Genomic DNA, 21,525 nt, shown 5'->3' with positions numbered 1-21,525 from the left:
ATGTAAGAAAATATGATGTAGAATATTGATACCATGAGTATAATTATAGTGGTAAATTATCATGTTGTTTGGTAGAGTGAACTCATGCACAATAAGTAATTTGCCACTAATTGTAGTATAATATTTTGGATCCCTTCTTATTTGTTTTCAATTATGAAATTTAAGAATCATAGTCTAATTTTCCTTTTATATACAATAATTTATTACATTTCCAGTTTTGATCTTTTGTATAAGTGATTTGACTTTCAAATTTGGACCTTCATATTTTTGATTTTGAATTCACAGTAAAATAAGTATTTATAAGACTCAAAAATTATTTTTAAATCATTTTTGACGTTATGTTGTTACATAGTAGATTTGTTCTTACCTCATGAAATATCAATAAATTGTGATATGAATCTTTATAATATTTTATTAAGAACCTTTAATTTTTAATTAATTGAAATACTCATTTGTGATATTTTTCATGTGAAGATTTCACAAATTTTAAAATTTATTAATTATTAAATAATTTCATTATTCAGGTATAATATTGAATTTTGTATTGTTAATTCATAATATTTAAGAGTAATATAATTTCTAAAAAATGTCTAGATAGAACATAATTTCTATATAAAATGATTAAGAAAGTATCACAAGAATTTAAAATTTGAAATTTTCCTACTCATCAAATTAAATTAAATTAAATTTAAAATTCAGTCTTATGGATCCTACTCATCAAATTAAATTAAAGAAAACGTTTGATTTACTCTCTTGACTCCTACTCATCAAATTTAATGCCTAAGAAAACATTACAAGAACTAAAATTCAAAATTTAATCTCTTTGCTTCTACTCGTCAAATTAAATTAAATAAAATTCTAAATTACCCTCCTTGGTCCTGGCTTCTACTTATCAAGTTAAATACTTCAGAAAATATCACTAAAATTAAAATTTTACCTATTGGCTCCTACTCATCAAATTAAATTAAATAAAAATTTAAATTTACATGCCTTGGTCCTGGCTCCTACTCATCAAATTAAATACTTGAGAAAATATCACTAAAATTAAAATTCAAAATTTACCCTCTTGGTCCTGGCTCCTACTAATCAAATTAAATTAAATAAAACTCCAAATTACTCTCCTAGCTCCTACTCATCAAATTAAATGCTTAACAAAATACAAGAACTTAACATCAAAATTTATCCTCTTGGCTCCTACTCATCAAATTAAATTAAACAAAATTCTAATTTTACTCTCACATGAACCTACTCACCAAATTAAATGCTTAAAAAATATCAGAAGAACTAAACTTTGAAATTTATCCTTTTTGACTCCTACTCATTAAATTAAATCAATTAAAATGTTGTAAAGAATGAGAGAAACTACTAATCCTCATGTATCCTACTCATTAAGACAAAATGTATTATCATAAGCCTGAGAATTTTTCTATATTTACAAATTTCTTCACTTGAGAATTTTCCTCTTTAATTTGCATTCTCAAACAAACAAGTTATTATTTGTTTTGTGGGGTTCTTTTATCTTTGAAGTTTTATTAATGTATAACGTTGATCTTTATGGTGAATGATACATTTGTTTTTCATTGTAAAATAGTGATGGACTACAATAAAGAAGAAGCCATCATTGCTGAAGAGATGATGGGAAATAGAAAAAAGACATCAATAAAATCTACTGAAAATTGTGTAGTAAGTGCTTATCTACTTAGGCAGAATTTTCTGTGTCTCAATGAGGAAAACCAACTAAGATATACGTGGCATATACATCGTGTCAATTATCTAAGTGATGAAGAAGAAGATGCTTCTAAGCGATTTAAGGGGGTTGGATATCCCTCTCCTACTAAGGAGTCCTCTGAGGTGAAACATTTGTCCTCTGAAGAGAGCTTGCAGAACACAAAGATGGAATTGAGACTGCAAAATGAAGTGTAGATCTTCCTTCAGATGTAGGGCCTTCTACTATGACTGAGTTGAAAACATTTGAATATGCAGATACAAATTTTAGCTATTTTGACAAGGACAAGGGCAAGTCCTGCTTTAAGGTTGGGAAAGTATGGGCTGCCTATGACACCCTGGATGTCATGCCTAGATTCTATGCAATCATTAGGAATATTTTATCTCCTGCATTTAAATTGTACATAAGAGCCAGAGCCGCTGAGTGACGATGAAACCAAATGGCTATGTGAGGAATTTCCAGCTTCTTGTTCTAGGTACAGACTAGGAACCTCAGAAGACATTAAAGATCTTCCTATGTTCTCACATTTGGCATGTTCAATGAATGGAAACAACTGCGATGCAATAAAGATATTTCCATTGGAAGGAGAAACTTGGCCCCTCTCTAAAGATTGGGATATGAGCTGCTGTCCTCATCTTGGGAGTAATAAAATTTCAACTATGAGTTTATCGAGGTTTTGTCAAACTATGTTGATTCTGTTGGCCTGCATGTTGCATACTTGGTTAAAGCAAAAGGATTTACATGTCTTTTCCGTCGAGCAGGAGATCCATTTCTAGTTCCTGCAAAGGATATGTTTAGATTCTCTCATAGAATTCCTTCTATGAAGATGATAGGGATGGTGAGGGATAATGTTCCTGAAGGATCCTTTGAGCTAGACCCTTCCTCCTTACCTACTGACCAAGTAGGAATTTCTTCTTCATCCATAGACCATAGAGCGACAACTCATCTCATGGATTCTATAAATTTTGCAGAAAACTGTGTTTTATCAGTACCTAATCAGGTTCGTCCTGAACCCGAGTTTTACAGATTTGGTGCTGAAGGATCCTTTGAACTTGACCATTCCTCCTTACCTACTTACCAAGTAGACATTTCTGCTTCATCCATAGACCAAAGAGAGCCATCTAATTTCATGGATTCTGTAAATTCTGCTGAAAACTATATTGCATTAGTACCTAATAAGGTTCCTGAACCCGAGTTTTACAAATTTTCTGTTGAGAGATCACTAGAGAAGTTTCAATTCGGTCAATGTTGGGCGATATACAACAATGAAGATGTCTTTCCCCGTTACTATGGGCAGATAAAGAAGATAGATATTCTCCCTGAATTTGTATTGCATGTGGCATGGTTTTATGCCTGTCCACTCCCTTAAAGTACAATACAGTGGCATGATAAAACAATGTCAATTGGTTGTGCATTGTTTAAGTTTCAAAACAGTAAGCCGAACAACTATAAAGTAACCAATAACTTTTCACATGTAATAGCAACAGAACCTATGAAGAGGGGAGTATACAATATCTACTGTCACGATCCAGACCGTCATGATTGGCACCCACACGAACCCTTCGGTGGGAGAACCATTACCACAACCCAAACAAACAAATTCTATGATAACTAAGACATTTAAAGATACGGAAACAGGTTTAAATGACTATAAAAATGAAGTCCCCATAAACTTTAAGGTTTTAACAAACAACTAACCAAACTAATGCTGAAAAACAACCCCTAGAACCTGAAAGTCAATGTACTAGAACTCTACTAATGATAAATCTAAGAACAAAGGGTACAATCCCGAAACTAAACAAACACCTTTAAAAAATAGTCAGAGTTCGAAAAGAGTGGACTTAAACAAAGATCCATGGCAGCCTGAAAGAACTGGTTCACCCTTGAATCTGAACACGCTCAACAGTCACCTAGCTGGAATTATTAATAGCCGCCAGAAGATGCCATGTACTCAACAAAGAACAAGCAAGTGCAGTATCAGTACACAACCACAGTATACTGGTAGGATCACACGACTATCCCAATAAGTGAAACGCATGCAAGTAACCACAACATTATAAAACAAACATATATCTAACATATACAATATTAGTTATCTTTTCAGGATCAATGTAGTATTCCACGTTCTCAGTAATACACATTGGTTATCAATTTAGAGCAACATACAGTCTTCCAATATCAATCATCATTAGATATGAACGTAATCCTCTCATGGAACCCATACCCAAACTGTTAGCATACCAGAACGTGGTACCCGGTCCAATATTTATGCCGGAACGTGGCAATCGATCCCATGTTTATGCCGGAACGCGGTAACCGATCCTATGTTTATGCTGGAACATGGCAACCGATCCATGTTAGTGTGTCGGAACGCAACACCCGAACCATTCAACAAACCACAATCACAATGTATATTCTCACAATCATACAACAAGAGGTGATTCATGGCATTCAATTATCCTCATTTACGATTAGGGTGATCAATAATACAACATTCGCATACATACATGCATTATAATGAGCAATTACAAACATATATCATAACAACATGAAATCACAACCATCACCTACCCCGAATCCAAGCTTGAATCCCCCAAGGCACTTGAATCTTTCCTTTCCGGATTCTTCTCGCTTGTTTGTGGTCTAAAAACATACAATTAATGCAAGGATCAATAAACGAGGCCTAATTACCCATATTATAATCAACATTATCAACCCTAGGCCAACCCAAGATCCCAATACCCAAATTAGGGCTTCTTCTACCATAAATCACATATCAAACGCTCCCCCATTGATAATTACCCAAGAAACTACGTTTTACTAATCAAAAAATGAATTCGAGGACTTAAAACCTTACCTTTAGCCTCAAGAATGGTGAAAACGGACAAGAACTCGTCTAGGGTCGTTCCTTAGCTCTCAAAGCTGAAAAGTGCAAAATAAAGAAGTTTTGGGGTTTATTTACGACCTTAAGTCGCATAAATCCCGCCCCAGGAGCTTGCACGGAGCCATTGAGCAATTTTAATAATTACAAGACCCCCATTTCACAACACACCTTTATTTAACGACGCTAAAAAAATACGGTTCACACTAAGATCGATTTCGGGAGTTCTACTCACCCGAATTCAATTTCGTAAAGTCATACAGATTCCTTAACGACTTATTTAACCACTCATGTAATCAAAATCATAAATAAGTCAATCGATTGTTACCAGATTTCCTTACATCTTAACGACTCTGATTTTGTCCAAATTTGGACTAGGTTGGGAAATCCAAAGTTACTACTCAAAAGTTTTCTGACCTCAATTCTTTCCCCATCAGCTTTTCTATAACGACAGGAATAGGTCGTTACAATAGATACCAATTTACCCACCATTCGTCCCCGAGTGACAACTAGAAGAAAAGGGCTAAAGAAAGAATAGAGTAGTATCTAAATCATCGAATAACTCGGTTTACTTGTCCCACATACTTTTTCTGTCGACTCTGGTTTGCTAGAAGCTTAGATTGGATACTTCTCACCTTACCTTGAACATCTTTCACCAAATCAACTCTCAAAGGTTTCACGTCTTCAACCTCAAACCAACCAATTGAACACCTACACATCCTCCCATACAATGCCTCAATGAAGTCATCTCAACACTAGATTGATAAATATTGTTCTATGTAAACTTAACTAATCAACAAAACGATTCCCAACAGCCACTAAAGTTGATCATACACACGTCTGCCACATGTTATCAAGGATCTTGACACAATCATCAGGACTAATCCTTTCTCACATAAGCATGATAACATTCTAAATCAATACTCACTACAATTAGAAGTGAACCTGAACCAACCAACACACACTCATAATACCCAACAATCACAGTTCTCAACAACATCTCCATCCCACAACATAAATTCCCATGAGCTTAAGTTATAACTAATTTGATCTTTAGAAATCAGATACTCATCGAGGGATATGTCCTAGCATACAACCTCTCCAACAACACTATCGAAATGCTAGATTTAGTAATTATAGATTATCTCTTAAGAATAGTAGAATTGGACCCAATGATCCCCACATTCAACCACACATAATCGATACATGACATCGACAACTAGAGGAATATTAAGATTGCCGGACAATCGCAAATATGCATGATAGCTCTTCTATAAATTCTCATAATAAGCAAGGTGGTACATATAGAACCACTAAAATATTTTAACAACTCCAAGACAACACCAATTATGTTATTCGAAATAACCAAATCTTCCCAATCTTCCCTCTCAACCAAGAGAACATCGCAGGATTTGGTACCCCTGATCCACCACTAGGGATCCACCCACAAAAGTGAAAACACACTAGAGCATAGCTATTGAGTCATATTCACAATACTAACAAGCATCATTCACACTTCGACCATTTACCTTATTGTAAACTAGCACTTTTAAAAATGAAACCTTTCTTAGGTACTTAACAATCAATAGTGGTAAACTTACGACTCAACCCAAGTGTAAGCCCTTTCAAATGCTCAATATCGGATACAATTGATCATTTCTCACCTTGCCAATTCATACCTTGACAAAATACATCACCACGAATGTAGACTCACAATGAAAAATCTGAATTGTAATTTTCACCATTCCTTTCTCTATCAACATTAGCTTGTACCTTGAAGATTTTTATGAATTCATGGATCTCCGTTTATCATTGATCGCATCTCCATTGATCTTACCATATATTTCGTGAAATTTCAATTATACTCATTACTAGACTCAAAAACAAACCCAAGCACTTATCATCACGCTCAAGCTAATGTCTGCAGAATCCTTTCTCAAGTCTTTTTCAATAGTTTTTAACCCATCTGATGGACTTGTGACACTATTACCATAGCCACAACAAAATAAATGAAATCACGCGTCTCTGAACCCAATTATCTACCCCTCTGAAGATACCTCTTTAGCCTTAAGAGTCAAATAAAATATTCTTGCTCTCGCCTCTCTCTAAAGGTTGTACTACATCCCACTATTTTTCTTCATCATGACCCTAGATCTTTTAAATTCTATTCGAGTGGTGTCCCACCATCTCTTAAAACTTTCCATACAACCACGTTACTCACCAAATATTAGAAAACCACAACCTTAGATACTCGCAAGTCATAATTACTGTACAAATTTCTCTTAACCAATAACCTTATTATATATTTGCATCCTGTCATAATCCATCACGAACTCTTATTACCATTACACTCAGTCAGCCTTGACTATCACTACAAAGTCAACCTCTTCATCAACACGACGCCTCAAACTCAGGTAAATTCATCAAATTCAAAGGACTAACCCAATTTATACGCACTTTCTTACTAACATCTTTACTTTCCTTCGCCCAAGTACACTCAATGAGACTTTCTTTATCCATAAGCTTACATCCCGATATTAATCCACTCCCTTATGGATTAAGATAAAATCATCAGCTATCATACTACCCTCCTTCTTCTTAACAAACAAGACAGGAGCACCCCACTTGGAAACACTAGGACAGATGAAACCTTTATCAAAAAGCTCTTGGATTTGAGCCTTAAGCTCTCTTAATTCTGCTAAAGCCATATGATACGGAGGGATGGAAATGGGGCAAGTGCAGATTCCAAGTCAATGCAGAAATGTATACATACCAGGCACATCCATAGAAAACACTTCCTTAAATTCATACACCACATGAACAGACTTAATAGAGGGAGACTCAGCCTCAATATCCTAAACATGAGCCAAATAAGCCAAACAACTCTGCCCTACCAGTTTCTTAGCCCGAATGGAGGATATGATCTTAGCTAGCTTAGGCTTGTACACCCCTTCCCACTCTAATATTTCCCTACCGAGAATTTCTAGAGTTACCGACTTAGTATTACAATTAAGCCCAATATAATAGGGGGACTACCAAGTCATGCCTAAGATTATATCTAGTCAGTTACATCCAGCATAACCATATCAACCCAAATCTGAAAATCCATAACCACAAAAGGATAACACGATACACATTGGTGACTATGACTGACTCTTCAAGTGGGTAGAAACATGGATGGGGTAATCAAGTATATCACAAACCACATCAAATCCCAAGGTCATTGAACTGACACATACGAATAAGTAGAACCTGGATCAAACAAAACAATAGCCATTCGGGCACAAACAAATGTAGCACTTGTGACCACTGCATCGTACCCTCAAACTTGGTCTTGCCCGGAAGAGCATATAACTGAGCCATATCGTCTTGACAGGCAACCTCCTTGCCTGGCTGCACTACGGCTCTGTAACACACTAGAAATTTTTTTGAGCTAAAACTCGAACTTTTCGTTGTGAGTAGGATTTTACCAAGGAATTTAAAACATCTTAAGTATTAAGGTCAAGTCACTAGATGTAGCACCTTCAGTTCCAAAAAGAATTAAATTGGAAATAGCAAAATCTGAAATTTTGTAAGTTAAGCTAAGTATGAGTTTTGGGTAGACTTCAAATGACCATAACTTCTAGCTCAAGATGAGTTAGGTGTGATACCAGACACCGAAGGGATTATCTTTGAATTATCTTTCCAATGCCACTAAGTTTGCTCAGTTTCGAGTTCGTATGAGGGAGATATGTCCATTCGAAGTTGAACTATCTAGATAAGGAAAGGCCAAATCGGATTTTAGAGGGGTATTTTGGTCTTTTCCTTACCTAATCAGATTTAATTCATTTTTAGTAATATTTTAGGGGTATAATCTGATTAGATTTAGTTTTTTAATCCTAGTTTACGCCTAGTGTTTTAGTTGAGAGTTCAAGAACAAAAAACAAGAAGAGAGAAGAGGACAAAAGAGAAAGGATGAAGGCGTTCATCGACGTTCTTGAGAGTTGTTACGGATTGCCGCCATGGATTTGATCACTAAGAGGTATGTAAGCTTCCATAGTGTTGGTTTTGTTCACCCACACGCCAATCATATTATTTTCAGCGAAATTTCATTCTTGAAGTTGAAAGATAAGAGTTCTTGATGAGTTCTTGATAGGTGTTCTTGAAGTTCATTCTAAATCCTGTTGTGTTGGGGTTTTGATGATTTCTTGAGATAAAATTTAGTAATTTGAGTGTTTTTTGGAGTATATTAGAATATAATTATGTTAAGTAATCGATTCCAAGTGATTGGGGAAGAAACCACTCGATTCTAGGTAAGTTAGGGTGAGAACACGAGCAAAGATAGTCGTCGAAGTTTATTAGGTTGGGGCCTGGCATGTCACGCCAGCCCGAGCGCCCCAACAACTTCTCTGAATGTTAGGGGCTGGTGCCCCGCGCCACTCAGAGTGCCAGGGTCGCCTGCCCCCACCTGTTCTTCATCGTTTCGTCCGTTTGAGTTTTTTCAAAGAGTACCTTTACTCCCCTTTGATTCTAAACACTCTACACTACTTCTAAACACCTAGAAATCATTCATAACATGATCATAACCTTGAATTCATAATTCAAATTCAAGTTAGAGTTAAGAGTTAAGTTTTGAGAATTCTTTCGAACATTCTAAGAAAATCCCTTTGAGTCATTTTGTGGAATCTTCTACAACTTCTAGTAACTTGTTTCAAGACTCGAGTAAATGAGCATGAGAGTTAGGAGAATGTATTCATGAGTCTATTTTGTCATCATGAGATCTTTCATATCATGAACCATAACTGTTGAATTCATAATTCACATTAAAGAGAGAGTTAAAAGTAGAGTTCAAGAAAGCCTTTGAGTTCAATTGTGAATCCTTTGAGATCAACTATCGATTTGAACTAAGTTTTGAGGAAGTAAGTCAGAGAATAAGAAGAGTCGTATACATGAGTTCCATGTAGTTATGTAGACCATCGAGTCGAGTTGTTTCATGCACATAATTTTGTATGAACTTCGTAAGTTGAGCATCTTTCAGAGAAGTGGTATCTTCAAGTTCTAAGCCTTTAAGTGCTGAGTTCCTAATCCCTTTTGAGAAGCATCTTTGATTAGTTGAGTTGAATATTTCATGCCCATAATTTCGCATGAACACAATAAGTTGAAAATTTTTGAAATCAGTAGTATCATTGAAGTTCTTGAGTTCCAAGTATTGAGTTCTATCTATGGTTATTGAAAACCTTGCATTGAGTCGTTCATGTCCATCATTCGGCATGAACATATTTTAAGAAGTCTTTTACAAATGTTTAAATATTGTTTTAAGACTTAAGCTTTGAAGTTGAGTAAAGAGTAAGAGTAAAGTTCATTTTCTTTAAAATGATATATGGGAACTAAGTATTCCCAAGAGTAACTGTTTTCACATTTAAGATGAGAGGAAACTGAGATTTCCAAAAGATTTTTAAGCAAGAAAAGGGAACATCGATTCCAAGAGAGCTTTTAAGCTAAGTTTGAGTAATTATCTCAAATCAGAGAAGAAGTTGTTTTAAAAACAGATGAGCTAAGTACATTCTGGGAGTATTATTGAGCACCGATGTTGGGATGCGAGTTTCATATTAACTCAAGTCTCCATGAAAATCATGCAGCCATCATGGGTAGAAAATAGTCATACTTTTTAGAAGAATCCTTTTCGCATAGACTAATGGATCCACTAAGTTCAGTTAGGTCCTATACTGATGGGAAGGTATAGGATGGTCTTTGGCAGCGTGAGGTAAAGTGTTGTATCATCAGTATAGCTCTTAAGTGATGGTTTTCGGTTAGAGAAACTCCCACATAAACTATATTACTTTATTATATAAGTAAAGTTGAGTTTGTTATTGCATTTTCTTTAACGAACTAAGTTGTTTTACTATTTTATAGAGGTTTCCATATATTGCATGTGTATTGTTTCTTTATATTGAGTTGAGTATCCAGAGTTGAGTACCTAGAGTCGAATATCATATCTTTGAGTTGAGCATCTAATCTCTAAGTTGAGTATCTTATCTTTGAATACTTCTGAGTTGAGTAAGTTGAGTAGTTTTTAGTATCCTTGAGTATTCCTTGAGTTGAGTAAGTTTGAGAAGAGGTAAGCATGTTTCCTTTGTATCAAGTTTCAAGCTTATGTTATGCTTTAGAATTCCTCTTACATGCTCGTACATTCCACGTACTGAGCCATTTGGCCTGCATCTTTTGATGATGCAGACACATGTATATCATCAACAGAAGATTCGTTGTTACATCTGAGATTTCGAGTTACCTATGGTGAGCCTCCTTATTATTCGGAGGATTTCATTTACTTCTCAGTTTAGTCAGGATGTCGTGGGTCTTGTCCCGACTTCCATCTTTATCAGTTAGAGGCTTCGTAGATAGTTAGTATAGTTAAGAAGTTTGTGTTATTCATTTATTTTATTAAATGTTTTAAAGACTTAAATGCTTATTTTTTGGCGAGTTGAATATATTATTTTTATTCTAAGTTGTTCATTTGAGATAAAGTTTAGAAAAGTTGAGTTTAATTGAATTTTATTCAGTTTTAAGCTTTTGCATGCTTAAGTTAGTCTTCCATTTGTAGTCAGCCAGGATGAGGGTTTGCTTGGGGACCATCAATGGTTCTTAAGTGTTGGTCACGTCCAGGGTGTAGACTCGGGTCGTGACAAACTTGGTATCAGAGCACATANGTATCCTTGAGTATTCCTTGAGTTGAGTAAGTTTGAGAAGAGGTAAGCATGTTTTCTTTGTATCAAGTTTCAAGCTTATGTTATGGTTTAGAATTCCTCTTACATGCTCGTACATTCCACGTACTGAGCCATTTGGCCTGCATCTTTTGATGATGCAGACACATGTATATCATCAACAGAAGATTCGTTGTTACATCTGAGAGTTCGAGTTAGCTATGGTGAGCCTCCTTATTATTCGGAGGATTTCATTTACTTTTCAGTTTAGTCAGGATGTCGTGGGTCTTGTCCCGACTTCCATCTTTATCAGTTAGAGGCTTCGTAGATAGTTAGTATAGTTAAGAAGTTTGTGTTATTCATTTATTTTATTAAATGTTTTAAAGACTTAAATGCTTATTTTTTGGCGAGTTGAATATATTATTTTTATTCTAAGTTGTTCATTTGAGATAAAGTTTAGAAAAGTTGAGTTTAATTGAATTTTATTCAGTTTTAAGCTTTTGCATGCTTAAGTTAGTCTTCTACTTGTAGTCAGCCAGGATGAGGGTTTGCTTGGGGACCATCAATGGTTCTTAAGTGTTGGTCACGTCCAGGGTGTAGACTCGGGTCGTGACAAACTTGGTATCAGAGCACATAGTTCAAGTGTCCTCGAGTGTCTGTGAAGCCGTGTCAGGAGGATCTTATTTATGGTTGTGAGGGCCCTACTTCTATATACGAGGGACTACAAATATTTAAGAAAAGTTTCCCTTCTTTCATACTCTTAATCGTACAATAGAGTTATGTTATAGAGATTTATTCTAACTCGTGTATTCTCCTATCCCTTCAACTACCCATCATACTAGAGGTGGTTGAAAAGCACAGTCAGTTCTTTGTCGATGAGTTGTTCTTAGCAAGAGTTTTTGTGGAAGTCATGAGACTTCAGAGGGGCTTGAGAGAAGCCCAGTATTAAGTTAAGTGTTCAGTTTTAGAGGAATGCACCCATATTCATATAAATCGTGTGTTTGAGCTAAAAACGAGTTGTACTCTTTTCCTTAAGCCTTGTTTCAGTTGAGATCCTTTTTAAGAAGTATGATTAGAGCTTGGGTAAGATTTTCATCCGAAAAGGTAGCATGAATTAAGAGATCATGAGGAATAGTAGTGAAAGAGCTCAGAGTTAATATGCATAGGTTTAGTAATCTAAGAAAAATGAGATGGTGTTTTGACAAGCTATGTTACTATAGTCATGCACCTAGTAAGTTATTAATGAGGAGTTTTCCCTTATGGGTAGACTAAGAAGTGATGAGTTGTGAAGATTCCATCATAGGAGGTAGAATGTGTTTTAGCTAGAAAGGAGTTTGTGATGAAGTGTCATTGTGTAGGTAATGACCAAGGGTAAGTGTTGAATAGAAGAGAAAAAGTATTCATAAGGTGATAGATCTAATCTATGCTTATGATGTATTTGAGAGGGTCATGATGTTCATAAGGTTATAGAACTGATCAAGGAATGAGGTATAGTATAGTAGGCGAGCAATCGTATTGATATTCGGGTTTAGTAATGAATATTATTCTTGAATTCGAGATGAGTGTCATGATAAGAAGAAGGGCAACGTGAGGGTGATGATGTGAGTCTTGAAATTTTATATGGTAAACTTGACATAGAGTAGGTGAGGATTTGATATGGTTGTTGCAATGAATGTAAGTAGTACAAGTGAGAGACCCTAACTTGTAGATAAGGGTAGTGAAGAGTGGCTAAGTCACAAGAGTAACAAGAGCATTAAGAAGTGTACTGAGGTGGTATGTAATCAGAAGAGGTTAAGAGAAACACCTTAGAAAGTGGTCTTAGTACCTACTTACGGAGATTTCGGTAGCCATGAGACAAGCTTCTCCCGAGTGTTAGAGTAAAAGAGGATGTACACCAGTTAGAGATGATGGGATATGTCCATAGCTTTCAAGTGTCAGCTTTAGACCTAAGGGGAGATGACGAGATAAGAAATCAAGTCAAGTATTTGAGAATAAGATAGTAATGAGTTCCAAAGAGTATGAGAGATATCTTTTCAGAGGTCCTATTAGTAATGGAGTTGTTAGAGTACTAAGCTTGAATGTGGTGTTGTTAAACATTAGGTGGTTCTTGATATGAGCCAAATGTGGTGGTAAAGAGTAATAGTCTTGGGATGAGATTTCCTATAGAGACGTATAGAACCCAAACCTAAGGATTTGGGTTAAGCTTGAATATAGTAAGATCATACCATTAGTCGCAGACCTTAGTAAGAGTAACCCATTTCATACCCAGTCCAGTCGTTATTCGAGGACGAATGATCCCAAGGGGGAGATATTGTAACACCCCAGAAATTTTTTTGAGCTAAGACTCAAACTTTTCGTTGTGAGTAGGATTTTACCAAGGAATTTAAAATTTCTTAAGTATTAAGGTTAGGTCATTAGATGTAGCACCTTGAGTTCCAAAAAGAAATAAATTGGAAATAGCAAAATCTGAAATTTTGCAAGTTAAGCTAAGTATGAGTTTTGGGTCGACTTCAAATGACCATAACATCTAGCTCAAGATGAGTTAGGTCTGATACTAGATACCGTAGGGAATATCTTTGAATTATATCTCCAACGCCACCGAGTTTGCACAGTTTCAAGTTCGTATGAGGGAGATATGTCCATTCGAAGTTGGGTTGTCTAGATAAGGAAAGGCAAAACCGGAATTTAGAGGGGTATTTTGGTCTTTTTCTTACCCAATCAGATTTAATTCATTTTTAGTAATATTTTAGGGGTATAATCTGATTAGGTTCAATTTTATAATCCTAGTTTACGCCTAGAGTTTTAGGTGAGAGTTCAAGAACATAAAAGAAGAAGAGAGAAGAGGAGAAAAGAGAAAGGATGAAGGCGTTCATCGACGTTCTTAAGAGTTGTTGCGGTTTGTCGCCATGGGTTTGATCCCTAATAGGTATGTAAGCTTCCATAGTGTTGGGTTTGTTCAACCACACGCCAATCATATTATTTTCAGCGAAATTTCGTTCTTGAAGTTGAAAGATAGAGTTCTTGATGAGTTCTAATTGATAGGTGTTCATGAAGTTCATTCTAAATCTTGTTGTGTTGGGGTTTTGATGATCTCTTGAGATAAAATTTAGTAATTTGAGTGTTTTTTTTAGTATATTAGAGTGTAATTATGTTAAGTAATCCAATCCAAGTGATTGGGGAAGAAACCACTCGATTCTAGGTGAGTTAGGGTGAGAAAACGAGCAAATATAGTGGTCGAAGTTTTCTGGGTTGGGGCCTGGCGTGTCACGCCAGCCAGAGCGCCCCAACTACTTCTCTGAATGTTAGGGCCTGGCACCCTGCGCCACTCAGAGGACCAGGGTCGCCTGCCCCCACCCGTTCTTCACTGTTTCGTCTGTTTGAGTTCTTTCAAAGGGTACATTTACTCCCCTTTGATTCTAAACACTCTAAACTAATTCTAAACACCTAGAAATCATTCATAACATGATCATAACCTTGAATTCATAATTTAAATTCAAGGTAGNGGCATGTCACGCCAGCCAGAGCGCCCCAACCACTTCTCTGAATGTTAGGGCCTGGCACCCAGCGCCACTCAGAGGGCTAGGGTCGCCTGCCCCCACCCGTTCTTCATTGTTTCGTCTATTTGAGTTCTTTCAAAGGGTACATTTACTCCCCTTTGATTCTAAACACTCTAAACTAATTCTAAACACCTAGAAATCATTCATAACATGATCATAACCTTGAATTCATAATTTAAATTCAAGGTAGAGTTAAGAGTTAAGTTTTGAGAATTCTTTCGAACATTCTAAGAAAATCCCTTTGAGTAATTTTGTGGAGTCTTTTACAACTTCTAGTAACTTGTTTCAAGGCTCGAGTAAGTGAGCATGAGAGTGATGAGATTGTATTCATGAGTCTATTTTGTCATCATGAGATCTTTCATATCATGAACCATAACTCTTGAATTCATAATTCACATTCAAGAGAGAGTTAAAAGTAGAGTTCATGAAAGCCTTTGAGTTCAATTGTGAATCCTTTGAGATCAACTATCGATTTGAACTAAGTTTTGAGGAAGTAAGTCAAAGAATAAGAAGAGTCGTACACATGAGTTCCATATAGTTATGTAGAACATCGAGTCGAGTTGTTTCATGGCCATAATTTAACATGAACTTCGTAAGTTGAGCATCTTTCAGAGAAATGGTATCTTCAAGTTCTAAGCCTTTAAGTGTTGAGTTCCTAATCCCTTTTGAGAAGCATCTTTGAGTACTTGAGTTGAATATTTCATGCCCATAATTCCTCATGAACACTGTAAGTCGAAAAATCTTGAGATGAGTAGTATCATTAAAGTTCTTGAGTTCTAATTATTGAGTTCTATCTATGGTTATTGAAAACCTTGCATTCAGTCGTTCATGTCCATTATTCGGAATGAACCATATTTTAAGAAGTCTTTTACAAATGTTTAAACTTTGTTTTAAGACTTAACCTTTGAAATTGAGTAAAGAGTAAGATTAAAGTTCAGTTTCTTTAAAATGATATATGGGAACTGAGTATTCCCAAGAGTAAATGTTTTCACATTTAAGATGAGAGGAAACTGAAATTTCCAAAAGAGTTTTGAGCAAGAAAAGGGAACATCGATTCCAAGAGAGCTTTTAAGCTAAGTTTGAGTAATTATCTCAAATCAGAGAAGAAGTTGTTTTAAAAACAGATGAGCTAAGTACATTTTGGGAGTATTATTGAGCACCAATGTGGGGATGCGAGTTTCATATTAACTCAAGTCTCCATGAAAACCATGTAGCCATCATGAGTAGAAAAGGGTTATACTTTTTAGAAGAATCCTTTTCGCATAGACTAGTGGATCCACTAAATTCAGTTAGGTCCTATACTGATGGGAAGGTATAGGATGGTCCTTGGCAGCGTGAGGTAAAGTGTTGTATCATCAATATAACTCTTATGTGATGGTTTTCGGTTAGAGAAACTCTCACATAAACTATATTAATTTATTATATAAGTAAAGTGGAGTTTGTTGTTGCAATTTCTTTAACGAACTAAGTTGTTTTACTGTTTTATAAAGCTTTCCATATATTGCATATGTATTATTGCTTTATATTGAGTTGAGTATCCAGAGTTGAGTACCCAGAGTCGAATATCATATCTTTGAGTTGAGTATCTAATCTCTGAGTTGAGTATCTTATCCTTGAATACTTCTAAGTTGAGTAAGTTGAGTAGTTTTGAGTATCCTTGAGTATTTCTTGAGTTGAGTAAGTTTGAGAAGAGGTAAGTATGTTTCCTTTGTATCAAGTTTCAAGCTTATGTTATGCTTTAGAATTCATCTTACATGCTTGTACATTCCACGTACTGAGCCATTTGGCTGCATCTTTTCATGATGCAGACACATGTACTCAGGATCATCAACAGGAGCTTCGTTGATACATCCGAGAGTTTGAGTTAGCTATGGTGAGACTCCTTATTTTTTGGAGGATTTCATTTACTTTTCAGTTTAGTTAGGATGTCGTAGGTCTTGTCCCAACTTCCATCTTTATCAGTTAGAGGCATCATAGATAGTCAGTATAGCTGAGAAGTCTGTATTATTCATTTAATTTATTAAATGTTTTAAGGACTTGAGTGCCTTTTTTATGGCGAGTTGAATTATTCTAAGTTGTTCATTTGAGTTAAAGTTTTGAAAAGTTGAGTTTAATTGAATTTTATTCGGTTTTAAGCTTTTGCATGCTTAAGTTAGTCTTCCGCTTGTAGTCAGCCAGGATGAGGGTTCGCTTGGGGACCAACAATGGTTCTTAAGTGCCGGCCACGTCCAGGGTGTAGACTCGGGTCGTGACATGCTCTACCTGCATTACCATTTCCCTGGCCTCCACGGCCTCGCTAATTTCCTCCTCATATGCTAAGTTCTCCATAATTTTAACACACCTATAACTCATATTCGATTGATGAACACTGAATTAGATCGCAGGGGTTAATTCGGGTATGATTCGGGGTCCATATTTGTGACTAGGGAAAAACAGGGGAGACAGGGCTGAGATTCTATCTCGCCCTATCCCGCTCTGGAGGGAGAAATCCACACTGGCGCGCTCGCCGTGGCGGGGAAAATCCCACCCCAGCGGCCCTGATAGAAACAGAACCCCTACCAGCAATTTCTGGTGTTCCTATCTTTTCTATATTTCCCCTCGATTTCTTGGCTATAACTAGGCATTAAAGAAAATCCCTTTAGCTAGGACAATCATTGTCTACCCCCGGTCAACCCAACAAAGTATGCAATTTAGAATCCCTTTACATCTTTTCAACACTACCACACACATATCCCCAGGATACACCCAGACTCTCATATGGTTATCAATTGGTCGCAACGCACGTCTATATTTCTCGCTTACGAACCACATCGCAATTTATCTAGACCCCTTGCACTTAATCTCATGATGACTTTCTTTTCTCAACAAGTTTTACGACGCTTAAGCAGTTACAACTTGCTGACAAGTCCAAATTCTTAATTAGTTCGTTCCATATATGACCATTACTGATCGTCTATGCCTTATACGACCCCTAAGGCCAGATACCTATTGGAACCTTCTCAGTTCCAATTAACTTGCTTGTGTCCCTTCAGCCCAAACTACGGCGTCTAGTTCACTTCGTTGAGATACCAATTGGACTCAACTCATACCGCAAGAGACAATAGTAGCTAGCGAGCCCCACAAAACTGCTAATTTCAATCATAGAACTTGGTCGAACCCAATTCTTAACCGCCTCAACCTTTAACTGATGGTAACCAGACCTTAAATCAATCTTAGAGAAAATCGATGCACTTTGCAATTGGTCAAAAAGGTCATCTATCTGAGACAATGAATACTTGTTTTGAATAGTGACCCTATTCAACTGTCGGTAGTCTATACACATCCTATCTTGCTAGTGATTGTGTTACCACGTTTGTTGCTCTAGTTCGGACCATAGAGTGAAGGAGGAAATATACCAATTTGTATCACTCAGATACCAATTGGATTCAAGTCATAGCACGAAGGAGTAGAAAGAAGTGAGTTTTTTCCTTAAGTCCTATAGTTTCTCGAAGAAAAGTATGGACGTCATCGTACCATTCTGCAAGACTCTACTAGACTTGTTTTGGTACAATGAGATCAACGAACCTAGGGCTCTAATACCAACTCTGTCACGACTCAGACCGCCGTGATTGGCACCCACACGAACCCTCCGGTGGGAGAACCATTACTACAATCCAAACAAATAAATTTTATAAAAACTAAGGCATTTAAAAATACAAAAGCAAGTTTAAATAACTATAAAAATGGAGTCCCCATAAACTTCAAGGTTTTAACAAACAACTAACCAAACAAATGCGGAAGAACAACCCCTAGAATCTGAAAGTAAATGTACCAAAATTCTATTAATGACAAGTCTAAGAACAAGGGGTACAACTCCAAAACTAAACAAACACCTTAAACAAATAGTCTGAGTCCGAAAAGAGTGGACTTAAATAAGAAAGATCAATAGCAGCCTGAAAGAACTGGCTCACCCTTGAATCTGATAGCACTCATAAGTCACCTAGCTGAGGTTTATCAATATCCGCCTGAAGATGCCCTGTACTCAACAAAGAACAAGCAAGTGCAATATCAATACACAATCATAGTGTACTGGTAGGATCACACGACTATCCCAATAAGTGAAACACATGTAAGTACCCACAACATAATAAAACATACATATATCGAATATATACAATATTAGTCATCTTTTCAGGATCGATGTAGCATTCCACGTTCTCAGTAATACATATTGGTTATCAATTTAGAGCAACATACAGTCTTCCAATATCAATCATTATTAGATATGAACGTAATAATCACAAGTAGAAACACAACATACTTCAATGGTCCTCGAACGGAACCCAATATAATGGTCCTCTCATGGGACCCACACCCAAACTGTTAGCATACCAGAACGTGGTACCCGATCCAATGTTTATGCCAGAACGCGGAAACCGACCTCATGTTTATGCTGGAAAGTGGCAACTGATCCCATGTTTATGCCGGAATGTGGCAACCGATCTAAGTTAGTGTGTCAAAACGCAACACCCGATCCATTCAACAAACCACAATCACAATCATAATGTATATTCTCACAATCATACAACAAGAGGTGATTCATGACCTACAATTATTCAATTATCCTCATTCATGATTAGGGTGATCAATAATGCAACATTCGCATACATATATGCATTATAATGAGCAATTACAAACATATATCACACCAACATGAAATCACAACCATCACCTACCTCGAATCCAAGCTTGAATCCCCTAAGGCACTTGAATCTTCCCTTTTCGGATTCTTCTCGCTTATTCGTGGTCTAAAAACATACAATTAACGCAAGGATCAATAAACGAGGCCTAATTACCCAGATTATAATCAACATTATCAACCCTAGGCCAACCCAAGATCTCGATACCTAAATTAGGGCTTCTTTCACCATAAATCACAGATCAAAACCCTCACCCATCGATAATTACTGAAGAAACTACTACGGATCGAAAAATGGATTTGGGGAGTTAAAGCCTTATCTTTAGCCTCAAGAATGGTGAAATATGGTCAAGAACTCGTCGAGGGTCGTTCCTTAGCACTCAAAGCAAACAAGTAAAGAATAAAGACGTTTTGGGGTTTATTTACAACCTTAAGTCACGTTTGCCCTGCCACATCGGCACCTACCACTCTACAACGCCCCCCCCCTGCCGCCCCCCCCCCCCCCCCCCCCNCCCTAGCGGCTTGCACGGAACTAGTGAGCTATTTTAATAATTCCAAGACCCCCATTTCACAACACACCTTTAACCAACGATGCTCAGAAAATACCATTCATGCTAAGATCGATTCCGGGAGTTCTATTCACCCGAATTCAATTCCGTAAAGTCGTACAGATTCCTTAACGACTTATCTAACCACTCATGTAATCAAATATAAATAAGTCACCCGATTGTTACCAGATTTCCCTACACCTTAACGACTCTAATTTCGTCTAAATATGGACTAGGTTGGGAAATACAAAGTTACTACTCAAAAGTTTTCTGACTCCAATTCTTTCCCCATTTGCTTTTCTATAACGACGGGAACAAGTCGGTACATCTTCTGTAGAAAAGGTGAAGTTTGGGCGGTATACAAAAAATGAAGTGCTAAGCTGAAACGTAATTATCTAGAAGATTTCGAATATGAGATTGTTGAAATTATAGATGTTTCTGATAATTATGTAGACATGAAGTTCTTAGAGTGGGCTAAAGGCTTCAAGTCTGTCCACAAGGCTCGCATTGAAGAAGAAGAGGCTGACAGAGTAGTGAAAATATATGTATCCCAGCATCTCAGGTTCTCTCATTGAATTTCTGCTTTTCTCTTGAATACGTCATGGAAGTTAGCGAGGTTTCTAGGAGCTGGATCCACCAGGAATACCTTTTTATTTACTGTGTACAGATCGAACAGATCCAACAGGAATACCTGAAGAAGCATCAAAGTTTTTTTTAGTTCATTATTTGAGTGGAAAGAATTTTCCAATTGAGTACTATTGTAAATAATATGCAAATTGCAATTATAATTCACAAAGGAAAAAGTTGCTTATTAAAATGTTCTATTACCATTTATGAAAAATTACTTATTATACATGAGTTCATTCTTACCAAACAATATGATACTCCCTCCGTCCACTTTTATTTGTCATGTTGCACTTTTCAAAAGTCAATTTGACTAATTTTGAAAGTTAAATTAGATTAGATAATTCGATATTTTAAACAAAAAAAATTAGATATTCAAAAACTATACAAAAAATACTGTAAATTACAATTTCTTGCATATCAAATGATGAAAAAATACATAGTAAAATGTTAGTCAAGGTTCTTATAGTTTGACTCTAAAAAAGGAAATCATGACAATTAAAAGTGGACGGAGGGGGTAATTGATTACTATAAATATACTTGTGGTATCAATATTCTACGTACATCATATTTTCTTAAATTCTCAAAGTAGAAGTTTTGTCATGGAAAAACAGATCAAGATCACTAACATAGAAAGGATGCTGAAACCTCCCATTAAAAGATTCATCTAAGAATGTAAATTTTTATGGAAATAAATAGATAACATAAAAATAACCCCAAAACAAACAAAAACATAAAACGATGACTCTTAGAATGATTCAAACAAACAAGAACTTGACTTTTATTTCTTTACAAAAAAAACTAGAGATTTGATGAAGTAGCTTACAGAAA

The 21,525-nt window shown here is 36.2% G+C and overlaps 1 pseudogene; it reads left to right on the top strand.

Annotated features, from left to right (window-relative positions):
- Positions 1-1,593: 1,593 nt before the first annotated feature.
- Positions 1,594-20,838, top strand: LOC125870131 (uncharacterized; annotated as a pseudogene).
- The last annotated feature ends 687 nt before the right edge of the window (positions 20,839-21,525 follow it).

The sequence above is a fragment of the Solanum stenotomum genome, chromosome 1, assembly GCF_019186545.1.
Source record: "Solanum stenotomum isolate F172 chromosome 1, ASM1918654v1, whole genome shotgun sequence".
Taxonomy (NCBI): domain Eukaryota; kingdom Viridiplantae; phylum Streptophyta; class Magnoliopsida; order Solanales; family Solanaceae; genus Solanum; species Solanum stenotomum.
This window is presented reverse-complemented; position numbering and strand designations above follow the sequence as displayed.